At 43.5% G+C, this 18629-nt stretch overlaps 1 long non-coding RNA gene across 1 annotated transcript; it reads left to right on the top strand.

Annotated features, from left to right (window-relative positions):
- Window positions 1-9222: 9222 nt before the first annotated feature.
- Window positions 9223-13008, top strand: LOC124028141. The gene is made up of 4 exons (XR_006837558.1): window positions 9223-9323; window positions 9428-9483; window positions 12496-12579; window positions 12889-13008. It is a non-coding gene; the product is annotated as an uncharacterized LOC124028141 (long non-coding RNA).
- Window positions 13009-18629: the final 5621 nt, after the last annotated feature.

The raw sequence follows: 18629 nt of genomic DNA, 5'->3' as shown, positions 1-18629 counted from the left end.
ACAGCAAGACACCAAGAGGTAAGATATTTAAGAATCTGAATGTCAAATGTCTCTGAAAACTCTAGATTAACTATTGTCCTTAGTGCTGAATATAATGTTTGCTTTTTATATTGGATTATATTGGATATACTTGATTGTCTGTTGTACACAAATGTACTTTATGTACAGAAAATTGATTTTTGTTGAAAATCAACTAAATGTGCTATGGTTTCTTATCAATACACTGTCTGGCGTGGGAAAAGCACGTTCACTAGATACAGTAATCCAGCATGGTCATTTTTGTGGAGAATACAATTTTGCTACTTTTTTATTAATAAAACACATTTGAGTTGTAATTCATTTATTGCATCAGCTAAACCTATTCATGGTGGTTGTTATTGTTGGGGAAGATGGTATAATATTGTAATGACCTGACTAGATCATAAAGGAACAATTGTCCAGACAGAGGTTTGAGTTTACGAATTGACGGTTTATTACCAACTTTACACAGGCTACTGTTTGGCCGTAGCCCACGCCAAATAAATGAAAGATAACTCACAAGCCAATCGTGACCTTCTCTTGTGAAGCCCAGACGTAAGAGGGAGAACAAAGGCTAAACCTGGTCTTAACTTCCAATGTTCCATCCCCCTGCCCAACCCTCCTCCACGCCACTCCGCAAACCGCCAGGATGCCCGGTATCAGAACCTTCCAGGCATTCCTGTGATTGGCAGATAGCAGGTTGATTGGCATGTCGGAGCAGGTTGATTGGCATGTCGGACCCCGCGAACACTGGGTACTGGTAAGTACATCACAACCACCTACTAGCCTAACACATAACACACTGTCTGTGCGGGTCTGTGCGGGTCGCTACAATATATAGACATTAAAGCTTTAGGCCAATGGTTTTGCTCCTGGATGTGGGGAGATGGGCCTATATAGAAGACCCCTTTTGGCTCAAGAGCACCCCTAGAGGCAAAACTTAATATGGTTAATACCATGAGGCAAGAACACGTGGGCTAGACTGTGAGAACCCTCACTCTATTGCTTGTCTGTTTGTCAGTTTCCCAAGCTGGTTGGTGAAAATGCTGAGGCCTTGAATCACTTCTCTGTGGCTGCTGTTGCTTCCCTTCTGAAAAAACCTACACTCGATCCCTCCGATGTCAACAATTACAGACCAGTATCCCTTCTTTCTTTTCTCTCCAAAAAACTCTTGAACGTGCCGTCCTTGGCCAGCTCTCCCGCTATCTCTCTCTGAATGACCTTCTTGATCCAAATCAGTCAGGTTTCAAGACTAGTCATTCAACTGAGACTGCTCTCCTCTGTATCACGGAGGCGCTCCGCACTGCTAAAGCTAACTCTCTCTCCTCTGCTCTCATCCTTCTAGATCTATCGGCTGCCTTCGATACTGTGAACCATCAGATCCTCCTCTCCACCCTCTCCGAGTTGGGCATCTCCCGGCGCGGCCCACGCTTGGATTGCGTCCTACCTGACAGGTCGCTCCTACCAGGTGGCGTGGCGAGAATCTGTCTCCTCACCACGCGCTCTCACCACTGGTGTCCCCAGGGCTCTGTTCTTGGCCCTCTCCTATTCTCGCTATACACCAAGTCACTTGGCTCTGTCATAACCTCACATGGTCTCTCTTATCATTGCTATGCAGACGACACACAATTAATCTTCTCCTTTCCCCCTTCTGATGACCAGGTGGCGAATCGCATCTCTGCATGTCTGGCAGACATATCAGTGTGGATGACGGATCACCACCTCAAGCTGAACCTCGGCAAGACGGAGCTGCTCTTCCTCCCGGGGAAGGACTGCCCGTTCCATGATCTCGCCATCACGGTTGACAACTCCATTGTGTCCTCCTCCCAGAGCGCCAAGAACCTTGGCGTGATCCTGGACAACACCCTGTCGTTCTCAACTAACATCAAGGCGGTGGCCCGTTCCTGTAGGTTCATGCTCTACAACATCCGCAGAGTACGACCCTGCCTCACACAGGAAGCGGCGCAGGTCCTAATCCAGGCACTTGTCATCTCCCGTCTGGATTACTGCAACTCGCTGTTGGCTGGGCTCCCTGCCTGTGCCATTAAACCCCTTCAACTCATCCAGAACGCCGCAGCCCGTCTGGTGTTCAACCTTCCCAAGTTCTCTCCACGTCACCCCGCTCCTCCGTTCTCTCCACTGGCTTCCAGTTGAAGCTCGCATCCGCTACAAGACCATGGTGCTTGCCTACGGAGCTGTGAGGGGAACGGCACCTCAGTACCTCCAGGCTCTGATCAGGCCCTACACCCAAACAAAGGGCACTGCGTTCATCCACCTCTGGCCTGCTCGCCTCCCTACCACTGAGGAAGTACAGCTCCCGCTCAGCCCAGTCAAAACTGTTCGCTGCCCTGGCCCCCCAATGGTGGAACAAACTCCCTCACGACGCCAGGACAGCGGAGTCAATCACCACCCTCCGGAGACACCTGAAACCCCACCTCTTTAAGGAATACCTAGGATAGGTTAAGTAATCCCTCTCACCCCACCCCCCCTAAGTTTTAGATGCACTATTGTTAAGTGACTGTCCCACTGGATGTCATAAGGTGAATGCACCAATTTGTAAGTCGCTCTGGATAAGAGCGTCTGCTAAATGACTTAAATGTAATGTAATGTAAATGCTTCTCCATGTCCCTGGACTCTGCAACATGGAATCTATTCAGTGAGTTCCCTGTAGCCTGGATTGTACTGTCTAGTCAACTCCTATGGTTATTGTCATGCCACATGCCATGGCCATACAACACAAACAGATCTGGGACCAGGATAAGTTCAGTTGGCCAACGACACAATGAAATCTGATATTTCCATTTCTCTATTCATCACACATAAGTCATGTTAATTTGTGAATTACGTTGTTAGTAGGACAATGACATGATTTATATTTTTTGGAGTAGACTTCCCTATGATCAGGCATCATCCAATCATGTGGTGTACTCCTCAAGCTCAAGTTCCACTCCAGCCCCAGACTATGTCAACTCATTCACAACACCAAACCACAATAGTGTGATTTACCAGACCAAGGAAACCAACCCCATCAGTTGGTCAGCAAGAGTCTTTAAGAACCAACGAGAATGTTCCAGGTGTATTTCCTTCCCCACTGCCATTCTCTCTCTCCAAAGCAGCCTCAGACAAAACCAGACCAACAGTGTTCACTTCAGCAACCGACTGCTCCTAACATGTGAGGGCAGGTATGTGTTTCACGTCCAGGACTTCAAGAACGACATGGCCCAGATCCCTACTAACAGCAGTCTGGCCCTGTCCTACCCCTGTCCTGAAGGCCAGTATGACTTTTGCTTTGTGGTGAGACCAGAATACATCTGATAGCACTGCCTGGCACAGATGAAATAATGCTCCTAACACACATCCACAAATCGAATAATTCTGCCCTGCTGCCAATCGGTTTTTAATAAGAGTTTGAAATGACAGTACTGTAGTTTTGGAAATACAATATCTGATTGATTTGGTTACATATGCTGAAATCATATCCAAATGTATCACTGTTCGTAGATCAAAATTATGCAAAAAACTATATTAACATGAAATGTGTGCATGCACTTGAATAAAATACATTTGAACATACAGGGATGAGGATTGTGCTTTTTTCATGTCTATTATTCTTCCACTAGATGGGGTCGTTCCTTCAATCATATTCAGTTGTAAATACTCAGTATGGAGGCTGAAAGAGGAATTGGGTTAAAAAGTATAACCCTAACCCTAACCCTGACTCTAAACCAAGTCCTTACACCTAACCCTAACCCTAACCCTGACTCTAAATCAAGTCTTTACACCTAACCCTAACCCTGACTCTACACCAAGTCCTTACACCTAACCCTAACCCTGACTCTACACCAAGTCTTTACACCTAACCCTAACCCTAACCCTGACTCTAAACCAAGTCCTTACACCTAACCCTAACCCTAACCCTGACTCTAAACAAAGTCCTTACACCTAACCCTAACCCTAACCCTGACTCTACACCAAGTCCTTACACCTAACCCTAAACCTAACCCTGACTCTAAGTCCTTACACCTAACCCTAACCCTAAACCTAACCTGACTCTAAGTCCTTACACCTAACCCTAACCCTAACCCTGACTCTAAGTCCTTACACCTAACCCTAACCCTGATTCCAACCCTAACCCTAACCCTGATGTAACGGATGTGAAACGGCTAGCTTAGTTAGCGGTGCGCGCTAAATAGCGTTTCAATCGGTTACGTCACTTGCTCTGAGACCTTGAAGTAGTAGTTCCCCTTGCTCTGCAAGGGCCGTGGCTTTTGTGGAGCGATGGGTAACGATGCTTCGAGGGTGACTGTTGTCGATGTGTGCAGAGGGTCCCTGGTTCACGCCCGGGTATGGGCGAGGGGACGGACGTAAAGTTATTCTGTTACACTGACTCCAACCCTATTTACAACCTAAATAGGAGAACCCTTTGATGAACCATTTTTGCTTCCAGGTTGAACCCTTTTGGTTTCATACAGGGAACCCAAAAGGGTTATCCTGAAACCAAAAAGGGTTCTGCTATGGGGACAGCCAAATAACACTTTTTTACTAAGTGTAACTTAAAATATAATTTTACTTTTTTCACTATCTTTGTAGGGACTTTTGGGGATTTCAGGTACCTACGAGGATAGAAGAACAATTCTACACACACACACGCACACGCACACACACACACACACACACACACACACACACACACACACACACACACACACACACACACACACACACACACACACACACACACACACACACACACACACACACACACACACAGGAAAGGGACTGATTAAGGGTACGAGTAACTGTCATTACATTACATCATACTATGCATACTACACAGATAATCATCTCCTACATAGACACATTTCAGTCTGAGAATAGCTGACTCTAATGAGAGTAATAGGACTATTTAGAGAAAAGGACAAGCAGAGAGGCCTGTTAGAGAGGCCTGGATCTGGATGTGGGTTGAGAGTCAGGAAGTGAGGAGCACGGCCTTCATACACTAGCCGATTTCCCTGAATACAGTCACACGTTCAGAAATACCATTAGCAGTCAACACTCAGGGGGAGAAGTGTGTCAAATTCAGTCCCTTAAAGGCCCAGTGCAGTCAAAAACGTAATATACCTGTGTTTTATACTTCCACACTATGAGGTTGGAATAATATAGAGACTTTCAGACCTTGATATAATACTTGGCCAATAGGAACGAGACTTTCAGACCTTGATATATTGTCCTTCTGTAGCTCAGTTGGTAGAGCATGGCGCTTGTAACGCCAGGGTAATGGGTTCGATCCCCGGGACCACCCATACGTAGAATGTATGCACACATGACTGTTAGTCGCTTTGGATAAAAGCGTCTGCTAAATGGCATATATTATTAAATACATGATTTTTGCTTGATCCAGCAATGTAATTGCGGAGCCTCCGGAGGCTTGCAGAGGCCAAATCAAGTTCTGTACCGCATCGTCATGCGCCTCCCAAATTGTGTAACACTGCAGAGGGCTCTGCACATTGACATGATTGGTAGACAGTAGGGGGGGTACATCCAGGAAAAACATAAACTCAGGTCCTTCACAACTTCCTTCACAACAGCTCTGCTCCGTGAAGCAAGAAGTATGAATACCCCTGACTTCTGTGGACGCTGCATCGCTGTAAATTCTGTGGCCACTTCAGACGCCACATTTGTACTTTCATTGTTACCCAGAGATGGTTTGATAAAAACAGCTGCATTGAACGTTTTCGCATAATAAACACTGAACAAACAGTCTCTATCTTGGTTTACATCATATCGCTCAACATCAGTGGACAGTCACCATGTGGGTCTCTGTGTGTCTGATCAGCTCTTTACTTCATATCACTGCAGGTGAGTCCTACAATATCCTAACCTGTAGATAATGTCATATGTATAGCAAAGATAACCTCCTACCTACCCTGCATAAGATAACCTCCTACCTACCCTGCATAAGATAACCTCCTACCTACCCTGCATAAGATAACCTCCTACCTACCCTGCATAAGATAACCTCCTACCTACCCTGCATAAGATAACCTCCTACCTACCCTGCATAAGATAACCTCCTACCTACCCTGCATAAGATAACCTCCTACCTACCCTGCATAAGATAACCTCCTACCTACCCTGCATAAGATAACCTCCTACCTACCCTGCATAAGATAACCTCCTACCTACCCTGCATAAGTAAAAGTGTCAGATAAATGTATTCAAACAACATCTGGCATGTGTTGAAAATAGAAACCTCCTAGCAGAATATCTTGCAGTTTAGAAATACATACTGCATACGCTCCTACCTAGTAAACACAGAAAATGTTGCTGGTTGATTTTTTTCAATCCAGATTTGAATGCATAAGATTTCTTGGTTGTATGGTTTAATAACAATGTTTTATCGCATCGATTTAAACAATTCAAATGCTGATGAAACCTCTCAGATCTGTCGATGTTCCAAAGTCAACATAAGTGGATTGCTGTTTACCTAAGATAACGAGCAAAATGAAAAGTGCCACAAAATAATCTGTTGGTACAGTTACATACAGATCTCATATTTGATGGTGTTTTGTTAATGGAGCTCTGTAATCCTGCAATGACATTAAAACATTATGGCTTATGTTGCTTTGTGTTTCAACAGGCTGCACTATATTAGTCACTAACTATGGTAAGATCACTGTCTACTCAGGCCAGTCTGTTCTCCTGCCCTGCTCCTGTAGTAAAACCCAGGCTAAACCTCCCAGCTTCACATGGACTAAACTCAGAGGTCAACAGACACCTGGGATAATATCAACCCAGAGTGATCTGTACAGAGGCAGAGTGGAGATGTTTAATAGCACCTCTCCTGGGAACCTCTCTGTCCTCCTCTCACACCTCACCGAGGATGATCAGGGTGGTACAGGTGCCAATTCAGCCATGAAAAATACAGTGACGTCGAACTCACTGTTGAAGGTAAGAGATGCAGCTAATATCAAGCTTACATCGCTGTGTATATAGAAACCTCAAACAGGAAACACACTTCAATAAAACTATCGATACACAATTAATGATTTGGCCCATCTTAAAACATATCCTAGCCATTTCAAGATATAAGACAGGGAGCAGTAATCTTTTTTGTAATGTTTGTTATGTATTGTTTGTAATGTTTGTTGTAATTGTTTGTTAAGTGTTTATGGTAGTAGTTGTAGAGATCTATGATTTTCTGTAATCAGAAAAGATATCCTAATAACCCTTGCTTCGTGTTTCAACAGGCTGCACTCTGTCAGAACCTCGATCAAGGGTGGTCAATGGATTCCCAGGCCAGTCTGTTCTCCTGCCCTGCTCCTGTAGTAAAACCCAGGCTAAACCTCCCAGCCCTCACATGGACTAAACTCAGAGATCAACAGACACCTGGGATAATATCAACCCAGAGTGATCTGTACAGAGGCAGAGTGAGATGTTTAATAGCACCTCTCCTGGGAACCTCTCTGTCCTCCTCTCACACGTCACCGAGGACCCTGATCAGGGATGGTACAGGTGCCAAATCAGTGAGACTCAAATGACAGACGTCAAAATTGATATTCAAAGTAAGACAGACAATCCTACCTATTAATCACTTCAATCTTTTTAAGAACATCATTATTGATATTATCTACTCACTTTGGAAATCATCTGTAGATATTGTAACAGCATACCTTAGATATTGTAACAGCATACCTTAGATATTGTAACAGCATACCGTAGATATTGTAACAGCATACTGTAGATATTGTAACAGCATACCCTGTAGATATTGTAACAGCATACTGTAGATATTGTAACCACATACCGTAGATATTGTAACAGCATACCGTAGATATTGTAACAGCATACTGTGATATTGTAACAGCGTACCGTAGATATTGTAACAGCATACCTTAGATATTGTAACAGCATACCGTAGATATTGTAACAGCATACTGTAGATATTGTAACAGCATACTGTAAATATTAGAAAGTTAGCTGTAACAGCAAAAAATTAAAACTTAAAAACTCTAGATATTGTAACAAAATACTGTAAGACAAGGGCCCTTCCAGGCCAACAGCAGTGCAGTATGTAGATTACCCAAACTGACAGACTGAGTTGAGTGAAATTGATAACACATTTCACCAAATGTTCTTACTCATTTGACTAAGTTACATAATATAGTTTTGTAATGTGCCTTTGCTCTGGCTAATGTTCCTCTTGTCTGTTAGGGAAATACCAACCCCTCACAACCACTACCACCAAACATCCACCATTAACTCAACCAAATGGACTAGACATTACAACATTCCTAATACCAACAATGTCACCTAAAGGTCAGTGAATGTTTGTCATGAAATTCTTCTCCATAAAAATAATATAAAAATGAAATCATTTAAAGGTATGTCTCTGTTTATATAACCCATATTCCCATCAAAGGGCCAGTACATTTACAGAACTTTGAACAACAATCAGTTGTCATGTTTGTCATTTATTATAGTCATGTCTTGTCCCTGTGCTCCCCATTCTATTCGTTTCCCTCTGCTGGTCTTATTTGGTTCTTTCCCTCCTTCTATCCCTCTCTCTCCCCACCTCCCTCTCTCACTCTCTCGCTCTCTCTTCTCTCTCATCGTTCCGTTCCTGCTCCCAGCTGTTCCTATTCCCCTAATCATCATTTAGTCTTCCCACACCTGTTCCCGATCCTTTCCCCTGATTAGAGTCCCTATTTATTCCTTTGTGTTCCGTTCCTGTCCCGTCGGTTCCTTGTTTAGTATTCACCATGCTGTGATTGCGTTTCGCCCTGTCCTGTCGTGTTTTTGCTGTGATTGTGTATCAGCCCTGTCCTGTCGTGTTTTTGCCTTCATCAGATGCTGCGTGTGAGCAGGTGTCTCTGTCTACTACGGCCTGCGCCTACCTCTTGAAGCGACCTGCAGTCTGTGGCCGCTTCTCCAGTTATTCCCCTCTACAGACTAGAGGATTTCTGTTATTCCCATGTTTGGACTTAAATAAACTCTGTTTCTGTTAAGTCGCTTTTGGGTCCTCTTTCACCTGCATGACATCAGTAGTCAAGCTGACCCCATAACCTATTGTATTGGACTGTACTGGAAGAGTTCTCTTTTGCAAACAGCCAAACTATCTGTTACACTGTAGATTGACAGAACACTGTCATGTCCTTTAGGGGGCAGACACAGTGGGGACTTCAGAAGAAGATCCATCTGCTTCCCTCAACAATACAATACAATCCAATACACCTTACTGGCTGTTCTACCAGTCATACTGATCACCTCTGGAGTGGCTTGGTACATATACAAGAGAAACAAAGGTACAGTATGTATTCCATAATTGCAAAAACTCAGAAAAGCAATGACTTCAGTGGAATGTGGAAAGGATTTGTTTTGTGAATTAAACTCTGTTTTTAATCCCCAGGAAAGAAAAACACAGGAGAGAAAAGTCGTGGGAGCAAAACAGAAGGAGAGAAAAAGGTAAATAAATCATTTAGAAGCTCTATCACATTGAGAGTGATGGGAAAGGAAGATAGATAGAACAATCAATCAATCAAATGCATTTATAAAGCCCTTCTTACATCAGCTGATGTCACAAAGTGCTGTACAGAAACCCAGCCTAAAACCACAAACAGCAAGCAATGCAGGTGTAGAAGCACTGTGGCTAGGAAATACACACTAGAAAGGCCAGAACCTAGGAAGAAACCTAGAGGAACCAGGCTATGAGGGTGGCCAGTCCTCTTAAGGCTGTACCAGGTGGAGATTATAACAGAACATGGCCAAGATGTTCAAATGTTCATAAATGACCAGCATGGTCAAATAATAATACTCACAGTGGATGTCGAGGGTGCAACAGGTCAGCACCTCAGGAATACATGTCAGTTGGCTTTTCATAGAGGATCATTCAGAGTATCTCTACCGCTCCTGCTGTCTCTAGAGAGTTGAAAACAGCAGGTCTGGGACAGGTAGCACGTCCGTTGAACAGGTCAGGGTTCCATAGCCGCAGGCAGAACAGTTGAAACTGGAGCAGCAGCACGGCCAGATAGACTGGGGACAGCAAGGAGTCATCACGCCAGGTAGTCCTGAGGCATGGTCCTAGGGCTCAGGTCCTCTGAGAGAGAGAAAGAAAGAGTTAGAGAGAGCATACTTAAATTCACAGGACACCAGATAAGACAGGAGAAATACTCCAGATATAACAGACTGACCTTAGCCCCCGACACATAAACTAATGCAGCATAAATACTGGAGGCTGAGACAGGAGTGGTCGGAGACACTGTGTCCCCATGACGATAACCCGGACAGGGCCAAACAGGCAGGATATAATCCCACCCACTTTTCCAAAGCACAGCCCCCACACCACTAGAGGGACATCTTCAACCACCAACTTACCATCCTGAGACAAGGCCGAGTATAGCCCACAAAGATCTCCACCACGACACAACCCAAGGTGGGGCGCCAACCCGGACAGGAAGATCATGTCAGTGACTCAATCCACTCAAGTGACGCACCCCTCCTAGGGACGGCATGAAAGAGCACCAGTATGCCAGTGACTCAGCCCCTGTAATAGGGTTAGAGGCAGAGAATGCCAGTGGAAAGAGGGGAACCGGCCAGGCAGAGACAGCAAGGGTGGTTCACTGCTCCAGTGCCTTCCGTTCACCTTCACACTCCTGGGCCAGACTACACTCAATCATATAACTTACTGAAGAGATGAGTCTTCAATAAAGACTTAAAGGTTGAGACCGAGTCTGCGTCTCTCACATGGGTAGGCAGATCATTCCATAAAAATGGGGCTCTATAGGAGAAAGCCCTGCCTCTAGCTGTTTGCTTAAAAATTTTAGGCACAGTCAGGAGGCACGGCGTCTTGTGACCATAGCGTATGTGTAGGTATGTATGGCAGGACCAAATCGGAAAGATAGGTAGGAGCTAGCCCATGTAATGCTTTGTAGGTTAGCAGTAAAACCTTGAAATCAGCCCTTGCCTTAACAGGAAGCCAGTGTAGAGAGGCTAGCACTGGAGTAATATGATCACATTTTTTGGTTCTAGTTAGTAGTCTAACCTAGAAGTGACAAAAGCATGGATTAATTTTTCTGCATCAATTTTCTGATTTTTGCAATGTTACGTAGATCTGTCCTTGAAACAGTCTTGATATATTCGTCAAAAGAGAGATCAGGGTCCAGAGTAACGCAGAGGTCCTTCACAGTTTTAATTGCGACGACTGTACAACCATCAAGATTAATGGTCAGATTCATCAGAAGATCTCTTTTTTTCTTGGGACCTAGAACAAGCATCTCTGTTTTGTCCGAGTTTAAAAGTACAACATTTGCAGCTAACCACTTACTTATGTCTGAAACACAGGCTTCCAGGAGGGCAATTGTGGGGCTTCACCATGTTTCATTGAAATGTACAGCTGTTTGTCATCCGCATAGCAGTGAAAGTTAACATTATGTTTCTGAATGACATCACCAAGAGGTAAAATATATAGTGAAAACAATAGTGGTCCTAAAGGGAACCTTGAGGAACACCGAAATGTACAGGTGATTTGTCAGAGAACAAACCACCCACAGAGACAAACTAATATCTTTCCGACAGATAAGCTCTAAACCAGGCCAGAACTTGTCCGTGTAGACCAGTTTGGGTTTCCAATCACTCCAGAAGAATGTGATGCAGAGATATGTGATGCAGAGATACAGATGCAGAGATATGTGATGCAGAGATACAGATGCAGAGATACAGATGCAGAGCCTCGGTCTGATGCCATTAAAAGGTCATTTACCACCTTCACAAGTTCAGTCTCAGTGCTATGATGGGGTCTAAAACCAGACTGAAGCGTTTCGTATACATTGTTTGTCTACAGGAAAGCAGTAACAGCGCAACAGCCTTTTCAAAATCTTTCGAGAGGAATGGGAGATTCGATATTGGCCGATAGTTCTTTATATTTTCTGGGTCAAGGTTCGGCTTTTTCAAGAGAGGCTTTATTACTGCCACTTTTCACATCTCACTTATCATTGTGATATTATACGGTTAATGGGACAATGTTACTGTAGGTGTGTCTTATTTTCTTTCTCCTGGGATGATTCCTCTGCAATGTGTTCCACGATTGCAGACAGAACCACTGGTTTAAGCGACAAGACAACAATACCGCTCAGTGCACTAGTAAGAGACAGTGTGTTTGTATGTGTCTTAAAGACTGTTACTGGATGAAGTCATGTCAAATTCAGTGGCCAAATTAGGGTCTCAAGAAAGATAATGTCTCGATCATTGTGCAATTCCTGTGCTGTGGAAGTCACTGTTTTGTCTCAAACAGGAGGCTGCTGAGAGGAAGACGGCTCATAATAACAGCTTGAATGAAGTGAATGGAATGGTATCAAACACATAGAAAACGGGTTCGATACCATTTCATCGATTCCATTCCAGCCATTACTATGAGCCCATCCTCCCCAATTCAGGTGCCACCAGCCACCTGTGGTGTCTCATTGTATCTCTCCTCTCTAGGATGATCCCTCTGTAATGTATGATACGGTTCAAGAACCCAGAAACAACAACCAAGAGGAGACAACAACACCCCTCAGTGCTCCAGTAAGAGAAGTACAGTGTGTGTGTGTGTGTGTGTGTGTGTGTGTGTGTGTGTGTGTGTGTGTGTGTGTGTGTGTGTGTGTGTGTGTGTGTGTGTGTGTGTGTGTGTGTGTGTGTGTGTGTGTGTGTGTGTGTGTGTGTGTGTGTGTGTGCGTGCGTGTGCGTGCGTGAGTGAGAGAGAGAGTGAGCGTGAGAGAAAGAGACGGTGTGTGTTTGTTAGTATAAACATTATCTATAGTGTAAATGAGTGTAAATCTGTGCATCCCTAGATGTCAGCAGCAGTGCCTGTGTCTCTTACTGTCCTCTCTACAGGAGGATCCCTCAGTGACATACTCCACCATCGTCTACATGAAAGGAAAAAGGAACGCAGCAGTGAGTCTGGAGAGCGGTGGAAAAACAGAGTATGCCACTATCAAGACAGGCACGTTCTCCAGAGCCACTGTACTGTATGGCCTATTGTCATCTCACAGCCTTTTCCTGCAGAGTGATCTCATATTGGGCCCAGTATCAAGAGGTTTGATCTGGCACACATGACTACAAATATATTTCACTCTCTACTAAGACATGTTAAGTGGTTATCACAGGAAATCAGATGTTAACCTACAACCAAAATAATAAAGTCCCAGAGATATAGGCAAGATGATTGGTGAAGCAATAAGATACCATTTATTTTTATGTAGCTGAGACAACCAAAGCACCTTATATGGCTTAAAGTTCAGCTAGTTCTCTTTTTATATCGTTGTTGTGCATTTATTTTTAAATATGTGAACTTTTTGAAATAGAGACAGATGCTTTCAGACATGTTTGAGAAAAAGGAAAATGTGGTTTGATGTGTCAAAGCAAAAAAACACAGATTTCACAATCAGTTTTGCAAGAGGTTGCTTGGGTGGCTATCATCCATCTTAATTTTGTAAGGGGTGTGTGACTGGCTGCAGGGAAGTCAGGCGCAGGAGAGCAGAACTGGGTAAAACCCAGAACAACAAAATCTGGGTACAAAATAACCCGTCGCGAACCAGTCAGAGTGCACAAACACTTTACAATAAACAATTTCACACACAGACATGGGGGGAACAGAGGGTTATATACACGACAAGTAATGAGGGAATGTAAACCAGGTGTGTGGAAAAACAAGACAAAACAAATGGAAAATGAAAGGTGGATAGGCGATGGCTAGAAGACGGTTCCTCACGAGGTCGTGACAATGTATATACTGTACTTCTTATTTTTCTGCCAAGAAGCTGGTACACGCTGAGCATTTCATCTCGAAGTTGACAAAAAATGTAAATTTTGTCACAGACAACAACCTACCTAATGTCAGCATTTTGTCACAGACAACAACCTCTACCTAATGTCAGCATTTTGTCACAGACAAATGTCAACCTCTACCTAATGTCAGCATTTTGTCACAGACAACAACCTCTACCTAATGTCAGCATTTTGTCACAGACAAAACCTCTACCTAATGTCAGCATTTTGTCACAGACAACAACCTCTACCTAATGTCAGCATTTTGTCACAGACAACAACCTCTACCTAATGTCAGCATTTTTGTCACAGACAACAACCTCTACCTAATGTCAGCATTTTGTCACAGACAACAACCTCTACCTAATGTCAGCATTTTGTCTACCTAATGTCAGCATTTTGTCACAGACAAACCTCTACCTAATGTCAGCATTTTGTGACAGAAACAACCTCTACCTAATGACATTTTGTCACAAAAACCTCTACCTAATGTCAGCATTTTGTCACAGACAACAACCTCTACCTAATGTCAGCATTTTGTCAAAACAGACAACAACCTCTACCTAATGTCAGCATTTTGTCACAGACAACAACCTCTACCTAATGTCAGCATTTTGTCACCCAATGTCAGCATTTTGTCACAGAAAACAACCTCTACCTAATGTCAGCATTTTGTCACAGAAAACAACCTCTACCTAATGTCAGCATTTTGTCACAGACAACAACCTCTACCTAATGTCAGCATTTTGTCACAGACAACAACCTCTACCTAATGTCAGCATTTTGTCACAGAAAACAACCTCTACCTAATGTCAGCATTTTGTCACAGAAAACAACCTCTACCTAATGTCAGCATTTTGTCACAGAAAACAACCTCTACCTAATGTCAGCATTTTGTCACAGAAAACAACCTCTACCTAATGTCAGCATTTTGTCACAGACAACAACCTCTACCTAATGTCAGCATTTTGTCACAGAAAACAACCTCTACCTAATGTCAGCATTTTGTCACAGAAAACAACCTCTACCTAATGTCAGCATTTTGTCACAGAAAACAACCTCTACCTAATGTCAGCATTTTGTCACAGAAAACAACCTCTACCTAATGTCAGCATTTTGTCACAGACAACAACCTCTACCTAATGTCAGCATTTTGTCACAGACAAACAACCTCTACCTAATGTCAGCATTTTGTCACAGACAACAACCTCTACCTAATGTCAGCATTTTGTCACAGAAAACAACCTCTACCTAATGTCAGCATTTTGTCACAGAAAACAACCTCTACCTAATGTCAGCATTTTGTCACAGAAAACAACCTCTACCTAATGTCAGCATTTTGTCACAGACAACAACCTCTACCTAATGTCAGCATTTTGTCACAGAAAACAACCTCTACCTAATGTCAGCATTTTGTCACAGAAAACAACCTCTACCTAATGTCAGCATTTTGTCACAGAAAACAACCTCTACCTAATGTCAGCATTTTGTCACAGAAAACAACCTCTACCTAATGTCAGCATTTTGTCACAGACAACAACCTCTACCTAATGTCAGCATTTTGTCACAGACAACAAATGTCCTCTACCTAATGTCAGCATTTTGTCACAGACAACAACCTCTACCTAATGTCAGCATTTTGTCACAGAAAACAACCTCTACCTAATGTCAGCATTTTGTCACAGACAACAATCTTTGTGAAAACAACCTCTACCTAATGTCAGAATTTTGTCACAGACAACAATCTTTGTGAAAACAACCTCAAACTTTTGTCAAATTCTGTTAGTTAGCTACAGTACTTCCTCTTTTGTGTAATGGACAAATCACACATTGTGGTCTTCCTGAACAGGGAAAGCAGTCTAACAATGTCATCAACTGAAGCATTCACTTTTGGAGTGCACAACTAACAGGGAATTACATGTTTTAGTGCGTCGTTTTCTTCGTCATTTGACAAAGTCAGGTTTTCCAATCATGACTGTAAATACACTGAACAAAAATATATACGCAACATCTAAAGTGTTGAACCTACAGTATGTTTCATGAGCTGAAATAAAAGATCACAGAAATGTTCCATACGCACAAAAAGCTTATTTCTCTCCCAGGCCCACCCATGCCTGTACCCTGCCCAGTTATGTGAAATCCATAGATTAGGGCCTCATTTATTTATTTAAATTGACTGATTTCCTCATATGAACTGTAACTCAGTAAAATCTTTGAAATTGTTGCATGTTGCATTTATATTTTTGCTCAGCATACATATGAGAACACAGAGATCCGGACCTCTGTAATTTTATCTAATTTGACAAATAAATGAATAACGCAAGTGGAAATTTTGTACACAATAAAGACAATAAATGATGGGTCAACATCTAAATATTGCTTCCAGTGTTGATCTAAACTCGCTAGAGAAGTAGGCAAAACTAGAAATGCTGCTTGGCTGCTGACTGTCACGGTTCATGAATCCACTGCCTCTCTCTCTCTCTCTCTCTCTCTCTCTCTCTCTCTCTCTCTCTCTCTCTCTCTCTCTCTCTCTCTCTCTCTCTCTCTCTCTCTCTCTCTCTCTCTCTCCACCTCTCTCTCTCTCCACCTCTCTCTCTCTCTCTCTCCAATTTGTGTGGGCGTGGTTCCCAATCTCGGCCTGATTGTCTGCTCCAGCTGGAACCACTTATCTTCCCTTTATATGTTCTGTAACCAGTGTTTCTTGTTGTCAGATCATTGTTACTTCCCTGGGTTGTGTCCACTTACTTCCCTGAGGTTGTTGTCCCTGAGGTTGTGTCGTTACTTCCCTGAGGTTGTGTCGTTACTTCCTGAGGTTGTGTCGTTACTCCTGAGGTTGTGTCGTGTGTCTGTGCTCATCTCTCACCGCCCTTGTGTGGATTATCTGCTGTGCTCCTTCCTACCCTTCCGGACACACTCCCCTGGATTTCTCAGCACGCAATCATTGGAAGATGCGCCCTAGTCCCTGGGTCGGATTCCGTCTGAGTACAGTCTGTCTGTCCTGTTGCTGTTGTAAACTGTATTCATTAAACCATCGTTGCTTGCATCTTGCATCCGCCTCTGTATTGTCACCCTGACAGTGTGTTTGCAAGGTGCTGGACAAAAGGCCATTTTAAAACCCTTCTCCTGCCATGTCTACAGACATCCCCAAACAAACAAAAACGCAGTGGTGGAAAAACTACTCAATTGTCATACTTGAGTAAAAGTAAAGATGCCTTAATAGAAAATGACTCAAGTAAAAGTGAAAGTCCCCAGTAAAATACTACTGAGTAAAACTCAAAGTGTAAGATTTTAAATATACTTAAGTGTTAAAAGTAAATGTAATTGCTAATATATACTTAGTAATCAAAGTAAAAGTATAAATAACTGGAGATTCCTTATATTAAACCAAACCAGACGGCATAAGTATTTTATGGAAGCCAGGGGGCACACCCCAACGCAGACATAATACTCTGTGTTGAAGTCCACCAGATCAGACGCAGTAAAAGGGATAAAGTGCGTAATTGGACCATAAAGCATTCAAAATGTAACAAGTAGTTTTGGGTATCAGGATAAATGTATGGAGTAAAAGTACAGTATTTTCTTTGAATGTAGTGAAGTAAAAGATGTCAAAATATCAATAGTAAAGTGAAAACCGACTTAAGTAGTATTTTAAAGTATTTTTACACCACTGCAAAAACGGCTCTCGGGGGAATGAGTGCACAACTGGTAAATAGTCGCTTATAGATATGAGAGGAAGCAAACAGAGAGAGTTTAGTACAGTGGTCCCAAACTAGGCGTTGGGGCCCCACATTAGGATCCCCAGAGACAATCTGTAATAATCTTTAAAACAAGTTAGGATTCATTTTTATTTTTTACACTGTATGTTTCAATATGAACATCTGGACATGGCCTGTCTTCCCTACAGGCCTACATTAAAACACAATCAAAAGGCAAACGATACATTTTTAAAAATGTAATATGTTTATGTCTGTGGTTGTTTGTCTTATCCATGACCCACCTTTTTTACCACTACACCACTGATATTAATACAGAATCATAGATTGTAATAACTCATGTGAATGTGAAGACGGAACCCAACTCCTCTCCTCAGGACCGTAACCCTCCCAATCCACTAAGTATTGGTGACCCCGTCCCCGAGAACGCATGTCCATGATCTTATGTACCTTGTAAATAGGTGCGCTCTCGACAGGGCGGGAGGGGAGGGAAGACGAACGGGAGTGCGAAGAAAGCGCTTGACACAGGAGACATGGAAGACAGGATGGACGCGACGAAGATGTCGCGGAAGAACGGTCGCACAGCGTACAGGGTTGACGACCTGGGAGACACGGGCGGACCAATGAACCCATGAGAGTCGCTTACGGCTGTAAGTGAGAGGAAGGTGCGAAGTGGAAAACCACACTCTCTGGCACGCAACAATACCCTTGGACTCTGTCCCTACGTTTGTGGCGGCTCTCACAGTCTGTGCCCTGTAACGGCAAGGTGCAGACCTCACCCTCACTCCAGGTGCGCTCCACAACGTTGGACAAACGCTTGGCGGCGGAGGAACGCTGGACTCGGCAAGCTGGGATGAGAACAGAGGAGGCTGGTAGCAGACTACTCTGAAACAGGAGATAACCCGGTAGCAGACGAAGGAAGCGGGTGTGAGCGTATTCTGCCCAGGGAGCTGTTCTGCCCAAGACGCAGGGTTTCTGAAAGAAAGGCTGCGTAGTATCGACCAATCGTCTGATTGGCCCTCTCTGCTTGACCGTTAGACTGGGGATGAGAACCCGGAAGAGAGACTGACGGACGCGCCAATCAAGCGACAGAAC

The sequence above is a fragment of the Oncorhynchus gorbuscha genome, unplaced genomic scaffold, assembly GCF_021184085.1.
Source record: "Oncorhynchus gorbuscha isolate QuinsamMale2020 ecotype Even-year unplaced genomic scaffold, OgorEven_v1.0 Un_scaffold_3808, whole genome shotgun sequence".
NCBI classification, from domain to species: domain Eukaryota; kingdom Metazoa; phylum Chordata; class Actinopteri; order Salmoniformes; family Salmonidae; genus Oncorhynchus; species Oncorhynchus gorbuscha.
This window is presented reverse-complemented; position numbering and strand designations above follow the sequence as displayed.